Here is a 14,913-nt window from a genome sequence, read left to right on the forward strand (position 1 = left end):
GTCAGGAAAGGACTTTGTGGTCTACAGTGATGCCTCTCATAATGGGTTAGGGTGTGTATTGATGCAAGAGGGAAAGGTGGTCGCTTATGCTTCCAGACAGCTAAGGCCATATGAACAGAATTACCCTACCCATGATCTAGAGCTTGCAGCAATTATCTTCGCACTGAAGATATGGAGGCATTACTTGTATGGTGAAAAGTGTTACGTTTACACAGACCACAAAAGTCTAAAATATTTGCCAACTCAGAAGGAGCTCAACCTTAGACAGAGGCGATGGATTGAGTTCCTGAAGGACTATGATTGTGTAATTGACTACCATCCTGGGAAGGCAAATGTAGTTGCTGATGCTTTGAGCAGAAAATCCATGACAGCTTTGAGATCATTGAATGCCCGTCTATCTTTGGTTCGAGATGGAGTTATTTTGGCTGAGTTGCAAGTGAGGCCAAACCTATTACAGCAGATTTTAGATGGGCAAAAGGTAGATGAGAAGCTAATGGCTATTATGAGCAAAATCTCAGAGGGAAAAGCAACTGACTATGAGGTGAAAGCAGATGGGTGTCTGTACTACAAAGGAAGACTGTGTGTACCAGATGATGGGGAATTGAAGGCCAGTATTCTAAAAGAGGCACACACCAGTGTATATGCTATGCACCCAGGAAGTACAAAGATGTATCATGATCCAAGCTCAGATTGGTGGCCTGGTATAAAGAAAGACATAGCTGACTACGTGACTAAATGCTTGACATGTCAGCAAGTCAAGGCAGAACATCAAGTTCCATCGGGTTTGCTACAGCCTATACGCATACCTGAATGGAAATGGGATCGGGTCACCATGGATTTTGTAAGTGGTCTACCTCTCACCCGGAAGAAACATGATGCAGCATGGGTGATAGTGGATAGATTGACGAAGTCAGCACACTTTCTGCCAGTTAAGACTAACTACTCACTGGAGAAGTTAGCAGAATTGTATATCAGTGAGATAGTTAGACTGCATGGAATCCCACTTTCCATCATATCTAATCGAGACCCAAGGTTTACATCGAGATTTTGGAAGAAGTTGCATGAGTCCTTGGGTACACAACTCCACTTCAAAGATGACTTTCCATCCTCGACGGATGGGCAATCGTAAAGAGTAATCAGTAAACAATCAAACCAATTAAATTAATACAAATATTGAACTAAAATGATAATAATAACATGAAATATATGTCAAGTCCTTGAGGATATGCTGAGGAGTTGTGTTATTGAGTTTGAGGGAAGTTGGGATAGATACCTCCCACTGGCAGAATTTGCATACAACAATAACTACCAAGCTAGCATCCAAATGGCCCCATATAAAGCACTGTATGGGAGGAAATGTAGAACTCCAGTGTGCTGGACTGAATTGGGCGAAGACAAGCTGGTGGGGCCAGACCTGGTGAAACAGACTGAGGAGAAAGTGAAACTAATCAAAGCCAATCTGAAGGTTGCCTCAGATAGACAGAAATCCTATGCCGACTTGAAGAGAAAAGAAATAGAATACACAGTTGGCGACAAAGTGTTCCTCAAGGTGTCACCGTGGAAGAAAGTATTGAGGTTTGGAAGGAAAGGTAAGTTAAGCCCTAGGTTCATTGGCCCATATGAAGTCATTGAACGTGTGGGTCCAGTGGCCTATAGGCTAGCTTTACCACCAGAGCTGGACAAGATCCACAATGTGTTTCACGTATCCATGCTCAGAAGATACCGCTCAGATCCTTCACATGTCATCTCCAGAGAAGAAATTTAAATACAATCGGATTTGACATATGAAGAAGAACCTCTACGGATCTTGGCTCGGGAAGTGAAAGAGTTGAGGAACAAGCAGATTCCATTGGTGAAAGTGCTTTGGAGGCACCACAACACCGAAGAGGCAACTTGGGAAAATGAAGAGACGATGAGGCAACAGTTCCCTCAACTGTTTGCATCAGGTAAATTTCGAGGACGAAATTTAAATTAGAGGGGAAGAGTTGTAACACCCTCCTGGTAGCAACTCCGTACATTCTACTGCCCGGTGATCACTAATGTCCGGGACAAACTAACGCCCGGAAAAATATTTAATCTATACTCATGAACCATAATTAACTCAATTATTTATAAGAAAAATTTAGTAAAAATTTTAGAAATAAAATACAACCGAGTTAAACGAGCCAGTGCCCTAGCGATGGGTAACCAGAGGGAAGTTGCGGTTCTCGCAACGAGGAGCCCTAGACCCTAGGAAAAATTCATAAAATAATTTTTGGGACTCCAGAGAAGGGTCATTGAGGTTCCTATGGCATTAGAATACCAAGAAAATATTTAGAAAAAATTTTCAATCGGTACAGACAATTTTGACTCGTTAAGCCAAACGGAGGGCATTTTGGTCATTTCGCCTTCAGAGGTGATTTTTGGCCGACTTGTCCAGTTGAGTAAATAATTAATATGACATAAAATATGAATAAACAATACTAGAAATTAAATTGAAAATGAGTAGTGGAGGAAAGAAAAGAAAAAGAGGAAAAGGTTTATTTATGACATCATGGTGATGTCATTAAGAAAACTATAACCAATCATAATTAAGTAACCATTTGACTAACTAATAAAAGAGATAATTGAGACCAAGAAATAAAGAAAAAACCAGCAGCCATCTCTTTCCCATTCCAGCCGAAACCCTTACCCATAGCCAACCTCCATTGACAACTTCAATCAAAGCTTACTTTCTCCCTTCTTTTCACCATAAACCCTAAACCCCTTTCATTAAAAGTTGTCCACTCATCTTGGGAGAGTGTTTGGCAGCCTAGGAAGTGAAGGAAAGTGAAGTTTTGGGTTGGGAAAAATCTGCCTACAAGAGGTTAGTGCACCTATCTACTTAAAACTTTTATTTTCTATGTTAGGGACTTGAAACCAACAAGTATTTGTGAATGAAATGAACCAAACTCATGTGTATGTCCATTATAGAATTCGGCAGCCCTATTGAAGGTATAGGAATAAGTATTTTGTTGGTCCTAGAGTGGACTAAAAATGATGTTTAGGATATATATATATATATGGATGATGAATTGGTATGCTAACTAAGGCATCTTGTAGAAATTATAATGTGAAGCTAGGGTTTTGGGGAGTGAAAATTGGCTTGGCTTATGAAATTGTTAAAGAACATCCTAATGGTCAATTAGTGACCATTTGAAGGAATTTGACCTTAATTGGGACTGAAATAAAGTATGGCAAAGGGAATGAGTGTGCTGCCTTGAGGGTGCAGAATGATGACTGAAATTTCAGTCCACTTAGATAGCCATAACTTTGGCTGTGTAGGTCCAATTGCTGTTTGGCCAATTGAACATGAAACTAGGCTTATAATGGCACATTTTTGCTGAAGAAACCATGCCCAAAAGACCAAATCAAGAGGACCAAAAGTTGGCCCCAATCCGGATACCCTGCAACAGCACCTGCAGAAATGACCAAATGAACAGTAACTGTTCATTTGGCCATAACTCACTGTAGATTTGGTCAATTGACCTGAAATTTTTACAGCAACAAGTTAAGACATAGAAAAACAACTTTCATGAAGAAATCTACCCCAAATTATGGCCAGAACCTATTCAAAAATGCAATCACAGTCACTGTTCATGTTACTGTAGATATGGTAATTTCTGCAGAATGGAAATCTGGCCAGCTGTGGTCTTTGGGCCATATCTAGAGCTACAAAACTCCAAATGGAGTGATTCAAAAAGGGAAATTCAACTAGACAAAATAAGGAACAACTTTCATGTTTGCCATTTCTTCAAATTCCCACTGTAACAGTGCTTAATGGAACAGTAAACTTAGGCTTCAAAAATTGAAATTTTCTGCCCTCTTGGTTTTAAGTTAGAAATGGTAATGGTGACCAATTCCAACAAGTTTTAAAGGAAAAATGTGGTATGTTGGGAGTGCCAAAACCAATGTACCTAATTTCTACCTAAAAGTCAACATATTAGTTGACCAAAGAGGTGAATAGTGACACCGAAATTTGAAATTCAAAGATTGAAGAATTTTAAAGTATCAAATGCCCTAGTATACCTAACAAGATTGGTTTGGATAGTTTGGCATGCCAATAGGGTTCAGTTAGTAGTACTGCACATGGCAATATGCCATTCGGTGATTTTATGGCTTTTAGCCATTCTGACCTTGTATTGAGATTTGGCCTTGTGCCTGATGTATTTACAGCTTGTTAGCTGTTCTGTTGCACACCGGGAGATGCATATGTGACCGATGGTGTGACGGCCCGAGGTACTAGGTACCCAGTGCCAGTTTACCCGTTTATCTAGTCCAGTCGTCTAGTGTAGGTTACTTGGGCAACCAAATGAATGAAAGTGAACAAAGTTAATGAAATGATGGATATACCAATACCAAACAAACAAATCATACACATTCTATACATATTTATTTTCTGCTATTTTCTTTTATTATATTATTGCACCACTAAGCATTATTGCTTAGCGCGTTGCTTTTGCCACGCGTAGGTACCGAGATACAGATCGTGAGCCCAGAGTCCACGCATCGGGTGAGTCCATCCTGCAGTTCTGCTAAGTGTCCGTGTCACCTCGTCACCTGCAATGCATTGGTAGGACACTAGGTGTCATTTTGATATTTTGTAACCAAATTTTTATTTTCTCATATGTATTTGAACTTATGAAATGTATCATGATGATCATGTAAATAATGAGAATTATGTTTGTAAATGGAAAAGAGAATGTTTATTTGTGATTTATACTTGATTATCACATGTGATGGATGAATATGAACTGAAATTGAGAGATTTTGTTAAGATCTTGATATTGAGATTTTGTTGATGAATTGAAGTTGGGATTATTTGGAAGTGTTTTTAACAGGTTCCAAAGAACTGTTTTCTCCATTTTTAGCCGGTACTCTGCCGAATTTTCTTTAAAATTTTCGGAACCTCAAATAAATTATAATGTCAATAAATGGCTTAAATGAACCATATTTCACAAACTATATTCAAGACTTTGACAAAAAAATTTAATTAAGGTAAAATAGAGTGTGTGAGACATGTAGACATAGCTAACTCGGATACACTGTAGCCGAGTAAGGGGTGTCACATTTAGTGGTATCAGAGCATGGTTTAGGCGTTTCTGGGCCTAGGTTGAGTCCATACCATGCATTGCATTTGTAAGAGTCGAGGTGACACTAATGCAGATCTGTTTGTCTTTCTTATTTTGAATAGGATATGGACCCTACATCTCAGAGGGCAGTTGAGGAGGAAGTGGAGAGTCATGCTCCACCTGCAGCAGCTGAGACTGGGGGTATGGGAGAACTCGCTCACTCAAGCGAGCTGCTCGGCCTCCACAGGCCATGTTCCGAAATGGCCGAATTTTTGGACAAATGGTCAGGTAATGCCAGCACCACCACCACCACCACCAGCTCCACAGCAGAAATCACACCTGGAAAAGCTAAGAAAGTTTGGAGCAGTGGATTTCTTTGGCAAGAGAGAAGATGATTCTGTTGCAGCCGAGAATTGGTTGAACAGAACGGGCAGAGTTCTAAAACAACTCCACTGCACCCCAGAGCAAAACCTAGAGGCTGCCATATCCTTATTGCAAGACGATGCCTATGAATGGTGGGACACTGTGTCCAGTGAAGTGCAGCCAGAAGCTATAACTTGGGACTTCTTTCTCTCCGAATTTAAGAAGAAATATGTGGGTACTGTATACCTGGAAGAGAGAAGAAGAGAGTTCATTAACCTGAGGCAGAGACAGCTATCAGTGGCCGAGTATGAGAAGGAATTTGTCCGATTAAGCCGCTACGGAAGGGAGATAGTCCCTAACGAAGCTGAAAGGTGCAAGAGATTTGAAGAGGGACTAAATGATAACATTAAGATTCAGCTCACTGCCTTGGGAATCGCAGAATTCAGCAAGTTAGTGGAAGCTACAATAAGGGTTGAAAAAGTGAGAATCAGTGAGCAGACCAGAAGAGAGAGACAGCAGAAGAGGGGACCAGGTCAGTCTAGTTCATCTCCTGCACCTGGGAAGAAGTTCAGAGGTCCATCTGCACAGAGTTGGTCACCACATGGTCGTGGTCGCCTCGTGGACCCAGCCACGCTTAACCCTAGGAGAGGTCCGTCCACACCATCGGGCGCCTCTCTGAGATGGGGTTCAGGGACCAGACCAAGATCTTCTGCATGTCCACACTGTTTGAAATGGCACAAGGGGGAGTGTTGGAGAGTGACTGGTGCCTGCTTAAGGTGTGGGTCAACAGAGCATCAGTTGAAGAACTGTCCACGCAGAACTACTACAGCTGCTCCAACACAAGCAGACAGACCTACTCCTGCACCACAGAGGGGTAGAAAATCTGGCAAATCTGAGGCTGTGGGACCATCACAAAGGCCTGCATCTGAGCCGATGAGAGGCCTAACAGCAGACCACCCGCGAGCTTATGCCCCGAGAGCTCAGAGGAGCAAGATGCCCGGACGTCATCGAGTGCGTTCTCCTCTACAATACACTGCATGCATTGGTGGATCCAGATCCACTCATTCATACATCGCATCAACTTACCCGTAGAAAGGGGATACTAGTAGGGAGAGTGACCAAGACATTCTCGGTCACTAATCCATTGGGCCACAAGGTGGTAGTGAACAAAGTGTACAAGGGTTGCGTTAAGGATTCAGGGTATAAATTCTTGGCGCACTGATTGAGTTGCCCTTCCACGAGTTTGACGTGATTTTGGGAATGGACCGTTGTCACGCCATCGTGCAATAGTTGATTGCAAATTGAAGAGAATTTCTTTGAAAACTTCAAGGTAATGAGATCACCGTTGTGGGGAAAGGACAGATTTCTTATCCAATGTTATCTCAAACGCTTGCAAAAAGAATGATGAGAAAGGTGTGAAGCCTACCTAGCACATGTGGTGGATACTAGCAAAGCTAAGCCAAACTCGAGTGACATACCCACAGAAAAGACTTCCGGATGTGTTTCTGAAGAATTACCTAGTTTGCCACCGTAAAGGGAAGTTGAATTTGCTATTGAGACATCGCGGCACAAAGACCCATTTCCATTGCTCCTTATAGGATGGCACCCACGAATTGAGGAGTTGAAAACTCGGTTGCAAGAGTTGCTTGATAAGGGGTTCATACGCCCCAAAGGTGTCACCATGGGGAGCTCCGGTCTTGTTTGTAAAGAAGAAGGATGGGACTTTGAGGCTATGTATCGACACTGGCAGCTGAATAAAGTGACCGTGAAGAACAAATATTCGTTGCCTAGAATTGATGATCTGTTTGATCGATTGAAGGGAGCAGAGTATTTTCTAAAATTGATCTCGCATCGTGGTATTATCAATTGAGGGTGAAGGATGTAGATGTGCCAAAGACTGCATTCAGGACCCGATATGGGCATTATGAGTTTCTAGTGATGCCCTTTGGCCTAACAAATGCACCAGCGGCATTCATGGACCTTATGAACCGTATCTTCCATCCACACTTAGATCGGTTCGTAGTGGTATTTATTGATGATATTTTGGTGTATTCCAAGACCAGGAAGAACATGATGAACATTTGAGGATTGTTCGCAAACCCCGAGAGAAAAGAAGTCAGTATGCTAAATTGTCAAAGTGTGACTTCTGGTTGAATGAGATTGCATTCCTTGGACACATAGTGTCTGCTGATGGGATTAGGGTGGATCCCAAGAAAATAGAAGCAGTGATGGAATGGAAGCCTCCCAAAAACACAACTGAGGTCAAAAGCTTCTTGGGGCTAGTGGGTATTCTGAAGATTTGTGAAGGATTTTCCTTAATAGTTGCTCTAATGACCAAGTTGTTACACAAGAATGTCGATTTGTTGGAATAGCAAGTGTCGCACCAGTTTGAGAAGTTGAAGGCTATGTTGACAGAGGCACGGTGTTAACACAGCCAATGTCGAGAAAGGACTTTGTGGTCTCTGATGATGCCTCTCATAATGGGTTAGGGTGTGTATTGATGCAAGAGGAAAGGTGGTCGCTTATGCTTCCGCATACGGCTAAGGCCATATGAACAATTACCCTACCCATGATCTAGAGCTTGCGGCAATTATCTTCGCATCAAGATATGGAGGCATTACTTGTATGGTGAAAAGTGTTACGTTTACAGGACCACAAAAGTCTAAAATATTTGCCAACTCGGAAGGAGCTCAACCTTAGACAGAGGCGATGGATTGAGTTCTGAAGGACTATGATTGTGTAATTGACTACCATCACGGGAAGGCAAATGTAGTTCTTGATGCTTTGAGCAGAAAATCCATGACACTTTGAGATCATTGAATGCCGTCTATCTTTGGTTCGAGATGGAGTTATTTTGGTGAGTTGCAAGTGAGGCCAAACCTACTACAACAGATTTTAGATGGGCAAAAGGTAGATGAGAAGCTAATGGCTATTATGAGCAAAATCTCAGAAGGAAAAGCAACTGACTATGAGGTGAAAGCAGATGGGTGTCTGTATTACAAAGGAAGACTGTGTACCAAATGATGGGAATTAAAGGCGAGATTCTAAAAGAGGCACACACGGTGTATATGCTATGCACCGTGAAGTACAAAGATGTATCGTGATCCAAGCTTGATGATTGGTGGCACAGTATAAAGAAAGACATAGCTGACTACGTGACTAAATGCTTGACATGTCAGCAAGTCAAGGCAGAACATCAAGTTCCATCGGGTTTGCTACAGCCTATACGCATACCTGAATGGAAATGGGATCGGGTCACCATGGATTTTGTAAGTGGTCTACCTCTCACCCAGAAGAAACATGATGCAGCATGGGTGATAGTGGATAGATTGACGAAGTCAGCACACTTTCTGCCAGTTAAGACTAACTACTCACTGGAGAAGTTAGCAGAATTGTATATCAGTGAGATAGTTAGACTGCATGGAATCCCACTTTCCATCATATCTAATCGAGACCCAAGGTTTACATCGAGATTTTGGAAGAAGTTGCATGAGTCCTTGGGTACACAACTCCACTTCAGCACAGCTTTCCATCCTCAGACGGATGGGCAATCAGAAAGAGTAATCCAGGTAAACAACTGAAACCAATTAAATTAATACAAATATTGAACTAAAATGATAATAATAACATGAAATATATGTCAAGTCCTTGAGGATATGCTGAGGAGTTGTGTTATTGAGTTTGAGGGAAGTTGGGATAGATACCTCCCACTGGCAGAATTTGCATACAACAATAACTACCAAGCTAGCATCCAAATGGCCCCATATAAAGCACTGTATGGGAGGAAATGTAGAACTCCAGTGTGCTGGACTGAATTGGGCGAAGACAAGCTGGTGGGGCTGACACTGTGAAACAGATCGAGGAGAAAGTGAAACTAATCAAAGCCAATCAAGGTTGCCTCAGATAGACAGAAATCCTATGCCGACTTGAAGAGAAAAGAAATAGAATACACAGTTGGCGACAAAGTGTTCCTCAAGGTGTCACCGTGGAAGAAAGTATTGAGGTTTGGAAGGAAAGGTAAGTTAAGCCCTAGGTTCATTGGCCCATATGAAGTCATTGAACGTGTGGGTCCAGTGGCCTATAGGCTAGCTTTACCACCAGAGCTGGACAAGATCCACAATGTGTTTCACGTATCCATGCTCGTAAGATACGCTCGGATCCTTCACATGTCATCTCGGAGAAGAAATTGAAATACAATCGGATTTGACATATGAAGAAGAACCTCTACGGATCTTGGCTCGGGAAGTGAAAGAGTTGAGGAACAAGCAGATTCCATTGGTGAAAGTGCTTTGGAGGCACCACAACACCGAAGAGGCAACTTGGGAAAATGAAGAGACGATGAGGCAACAGTTCCCTCAACTGTTTGCATCAGGTAAATTTCGAGGACGAAATTTAAATTAGAGGGGAAGAGTTGTAACACCCTCCGGTAGCAACTCGTACATTCTCTTATTCGGTGACGATGTCGATGCAGACAGCTAGAACGTCCGGAAAAATATTTAAACTAAAGTCAGGAACCATAATTAACTCAATTATTGATAAGAAAAATTTAGTAAAAATTTTAGAAATAAAATACAACCGAGTTAAACGAGCCAGTGCCCTAGCGATGGGTAACCAGAGGGAAGTTGCGGTTCTCGCAACGAGGAGCCCTAGACCCTGGGAAAAATTCATAAAATAATTTTTGGGACTCCAGAGAAGGGTCATTGAGGTTCCTATGGCATTAGAATACCAAGAAAATATTTAGAAAAAATTTTCAATCGGTACAGACAATTTTGACTCGTTAAGCCAAACGGAGGGCATTTTGGTCATTTCGCCTTCAGAGGTGATTTTTGGCCGACTTGTCCAGTTGAGTAAATAATTAATATGACATAAAATATGAATAAACAATACTAGAAATTAAATTGAAAATGAGTAGTGGAGGAAAGAAAAGAAAAAGAGGAAAAGGTTTATTTATGACATCATGGTGATGTCATTAAGAAAACTATAACCAATCATAATTAAGTAACCATTTGACTAACTAATAAAAGAGATAATTGAGACCAAGAAATAAAGAAAAAACCAGCAGCCATCTCTTTCCCATTCCAGCCGAAACCCTTGCCCATAGCCAACCTCCATTGACAACTTCAATCAAAGCTTACTTTCTCCCTTCTTTTCACCATAAACCCTAAACTCCTTTCATTAAAAGTTGTCCACTCATCTTGGGAGAGTGTTTGGCAGCCTAGGAAGTGAAGGAAAGTGAAGTTTTGGGTTGGGAAAAATCTGCCTACAAGAGGTTAGTGCACCTATCTACTTAAAACTTTTATTTTCTATGTTAGGGACTTGAAACCAACAAGTATTTGTGAATGAAATGAACCAAATTCATGTGTATGTCCATTATAGAATTCGGCAGCCCTATTGAAGGTATAGGAATAAGTATTTTGTTGGTCCTAGAGTGGACTAAAAATGATGTTTAGGATATATATATGGATGATGAATTGGTATGCTAACTAAGGCATCTTGTAGAAATTATAATGTGAAGCTAGGGTTTTGGGGAGTGAAAATTGGCTTGGCTTATGAAATTGTTAAAGAACATCCTAATGGTCAATTAGTGACCATTTGAAGGAATTTGACCTTAATTGGGACTGAAATAAAGTTTGGCAAAGGGAATGAGTGTGCTGCCTTGAGGGTGCAGAATGATGACTGAAATTTCAGTCCACTTAGACAGCCATAACTTTGGCTGTGTAGGTCCAATTGGTGTTTGGCCAATTGGACATGAAACTAGGCTTATAATGGCACATTTTTGCTGAAGAAACCATGCCCAAAAGACCAAAGCAAGAGGACCAAAAGTTGGCCCCAATCCGGATACCCTGCAACAGCACCTGCAGAAATGACCAAATGAACAGTAATTGTTCATTTGGCCATAACTCATTGTAGATTTGGTCAATTGACCTGAAATTTTTACAGCAACAAGTTAAGACATAGAAAAACAACTTTCATGAAGAAATCTACCCCAAATTATGGCCAGAACCTATTCAAAAATGCAATCACAGTCACTGTTCATGTTACTGTAGATATGGTAATTTCTGCAGAATGGAAATCCGGCCAGCTGTGGTCTTTGGGCCATATCTGGAGCTACAAAACTCCAAATGGAGTGATTCAAAAAAGGAAATTCAACTAGAGAAAATAAGGAACAACTTTCATATTTTCCATTTCTTCAAATTCCCAGTGTAACAGTGCTTAATGGAACAGTAAACTTAGGCTTCAAAAACTGAAATTTTCTGCCCTCTTGGTTTTAAGTTAGAAATGGTAATGGTGACCAATTCCAACAAGTTTTAAAGGCAAAATGTGGTATGTTGGGAGTGCCAAAACCAATGTACCTAATTTCTACCTAAAAGTCAACATATTAGTTGACCAAAGAGGTGAATAGTGACACCGAAATTTGAAATTCAAAGATTAAAGAATTTTAAAGTATCAAATGCCCTAGTATACCTAACAAGATTGGTTTGGATAGTTTGGCATGCCAATAGGGTTCAGTTAGCAGTACTGCACATGGCAATATGCCATTCGGTGATTTTATGGCTTTTAGCCATTCTGACCTTGTATTGAGATTTGGCCTTGTGCCTGATGTATTTACAGCTTGTTAGCCGCTCATTACACCGGGAGATGCATATGTGACCGATGGTGTGACGGCCGAGGTACTAGGTACCCGGTGCGGTTACCGCTTATCCATCCGATCGTCTAGTGTAGGTTACTTGGGCAACCAAATGAATGAAAGTGAACAAAGTTAATGAAATGATGGATATACCAATACCAAACAAACAAATCATACACATTCTATACATATTTATTTTCTGCTATTTTCTTTTATTATATTATTGCACCACTAAGCATTATTGCTTAGCGCGTTGCTTTTGCCACGCGTAGGTACTGGAGATACAGATCGTGAGCCCAGTAGACCACAGACTGGGTGAGTCCATCCTGCAGTTCTGCTAAGTGTCAGTGTCACCTCGTCACCTGCAATGCATTGGTAGGACACTAGGTGTCATTTTGATATTTTGTAACCAAAATTTTATTTTCTCATATGTATTTGAACTTATGAAATGTATCATGATGATCATGTAAATAATGAGAATTATGTTTGTAAATGGAAAAGAGAATGTTTATTTGTGATTTATACTTGATTATCACATGTGATGGATGAATATGAACTGAAATTGAGAGATTTTGTTAAGATCTTGATATTGAGATTTTGTTGATGGATTGAAGTTGGGATTATTTGGAAGTGTTTTTAACAGGTTCCGAAGAACTGTTTTCTCCATTTTTAGCCGGTACTCTGCCGGATTTTCTTTAAAATTTTCGGAACCTCAAATAAATTATAATGTCAATAAATGGCTTAAATGAACCATATTTCACAAACTATATTCAAGACTTTGACAAAAAAAATTTAATTAAGGTGAAATAGAGTGTGCCGGTACACCGTGTGACATAGCTTACTCGGATACACTGTAGCCGAGTAAGGGGTGTCACACAATCTATCCAATCTGACACACGTGTCTAGGCAATACAAGGGCACATAATATCATTAAATATTAATATATTGTGTTTTATGACTTCATTATTTAATGATAAATTTCAATTATAATTCATACATTCATTTGATCATTTATATGATCACAATTCACATCAATTATCCTTTTTTACCATTGTACTCAAAATACTTCTCCTCTCTACAATAATGAGAACTAAAGTCTCATTCATACATTAATATGGTTCATTTATTCATTCATTATGTTATTCATATTGATCACACTTCTAAACAATGGTTCACATGTACCATTGTATTCAAAACATTTTTCCTTTCTCATTTATACATTTAAGAATCTACTTATGTAGTCACAAATTTTATATTTCAAGTTGAGTTATTAATATTTTATGAATTCCATTTGTGATGGGCATATAAGCCCTAACTATCTATTCACATCAATTAGGTGACTTATTTTTCATGTTTCAAGCAATCCATGAATATTTCATGGATTTCAAATTTATGGCCTTAATTTCTTTTTAACAATTTTGACTAGGGTGCATAGTCCACATTTGTCATACAATTCTAAGCATTTAAGCTTAGAATTGGTTCTAGGTCTTCATCTTAATTTACTAATCATTTTGATTACTATTCACCTTACTAGTCAACCAAAATGTTGACTTTTTTATACTTAATGGGTATATTAATTCTAATTACACCAAGATCCCACATTTTGAGTTTTACATTTGCGAGTATTAATTGCCAATTGCAATTTAAAGTCCCCTAGATGCATTTCTAAATTTTCAGTTTTTACTACCTAAGTTTACTATTCCATTGGACAATTTTAGAGTGGAAACTGGGCTAACCTTTCTCTCTTGATGGGAACCTAAATCACAAATGACACTTTTATCACATTTATTCATTCAACAATTTATTCATGTAAGTACATTTCATATTTCAAGTTTTGGTGTCACTATTCACTTTATTGGTCAACAAAAATGTTTACTTTTGGATAGAAAATAGGTGCATTGGTTTTAACACTCCCCATGTACCACATTTTACATTTAAAACTTGTTGGAATTGAGCACCCATACCATTTCTAAACTTAAAACCAAGAGGGCAGAATTTTCAGTTTTTGAAGCCTAACTTTACTGTTCCATTAAGCACTGTTGTAGTGGGAATTTGAGGAAATGGTAAACATGAAAGTTGTTCCTTATTTTGTCTAGTTGAATTTCTTTTTTTAAATCACTCCATTTGGAGTTTTTTAGCTCCAGATATGGTCCAAAAACCACAGCTGGACGGATTGGAAAAACTGCAGAATTACCAAATCTACAGTATCATGAACAGTGAATGTGACTGCCATTTGGGTTAGGTTCTGGTCATAATTTGGGGTAGGTTTCTTCATGAAAGTTGTTTTTCTATGTCTTAACTTGTTTCTGTAAAAATTTCAGGTCAATTGACTATTTCTACGGTGAGTTATGGCCAAATGAACAGTTACTGTTCATTTGGTCATTCTGCAGAATTGGCTTGCAGGGTACCCGGATTGGGGCCAACTTTTGGTCCTCTTGCTTTGGTCTTTTGGGCATGGTTTCTTCAGCAAAAATGTGCCATTATAAGTCTAGTTTCATGTCCAATTGGCCAAACACCAATTGAACTTGCACAGCCAAAGTTATGGCTGTCCAAGTGGGCTGGAATCATAGCCACCCTGCTGCACTCATTGGGCAGCATACTCATTCACTTTGCCATGCTATATTTCAGTCCAAATTATGGTCAACTTACCTCAAATGGTCACTAATTGACCATTAGAATGTTCTTTAACAATTTCATAAGCCAAGTCAAATTTTCACTCCCAAAACCCTAGCTTCCCATTTCAATTCACACAAGATACCCTCGTTAGCACACTAATTCATTATCCATGTATATATATGCCTTAAACATCATCTCTAGTCCACTCTAAGTCCC

The sequence above is a fragment of the Hevea brasiliensis genome, chromosome 8 (genome assembly GCF_030052815.1).
Source record: "Hevea brasiliensis isolate MT/VB/25A 57/8 chromosome 8, ASM3005281v1, whole genome shotgun sequence".
NCBI lineage: Eukaryota > Viridiplantae > Streptophyta > Magnoliopsida > Malpighiales > Euphorbiaceae > Hevea > Hevea brasiliensis.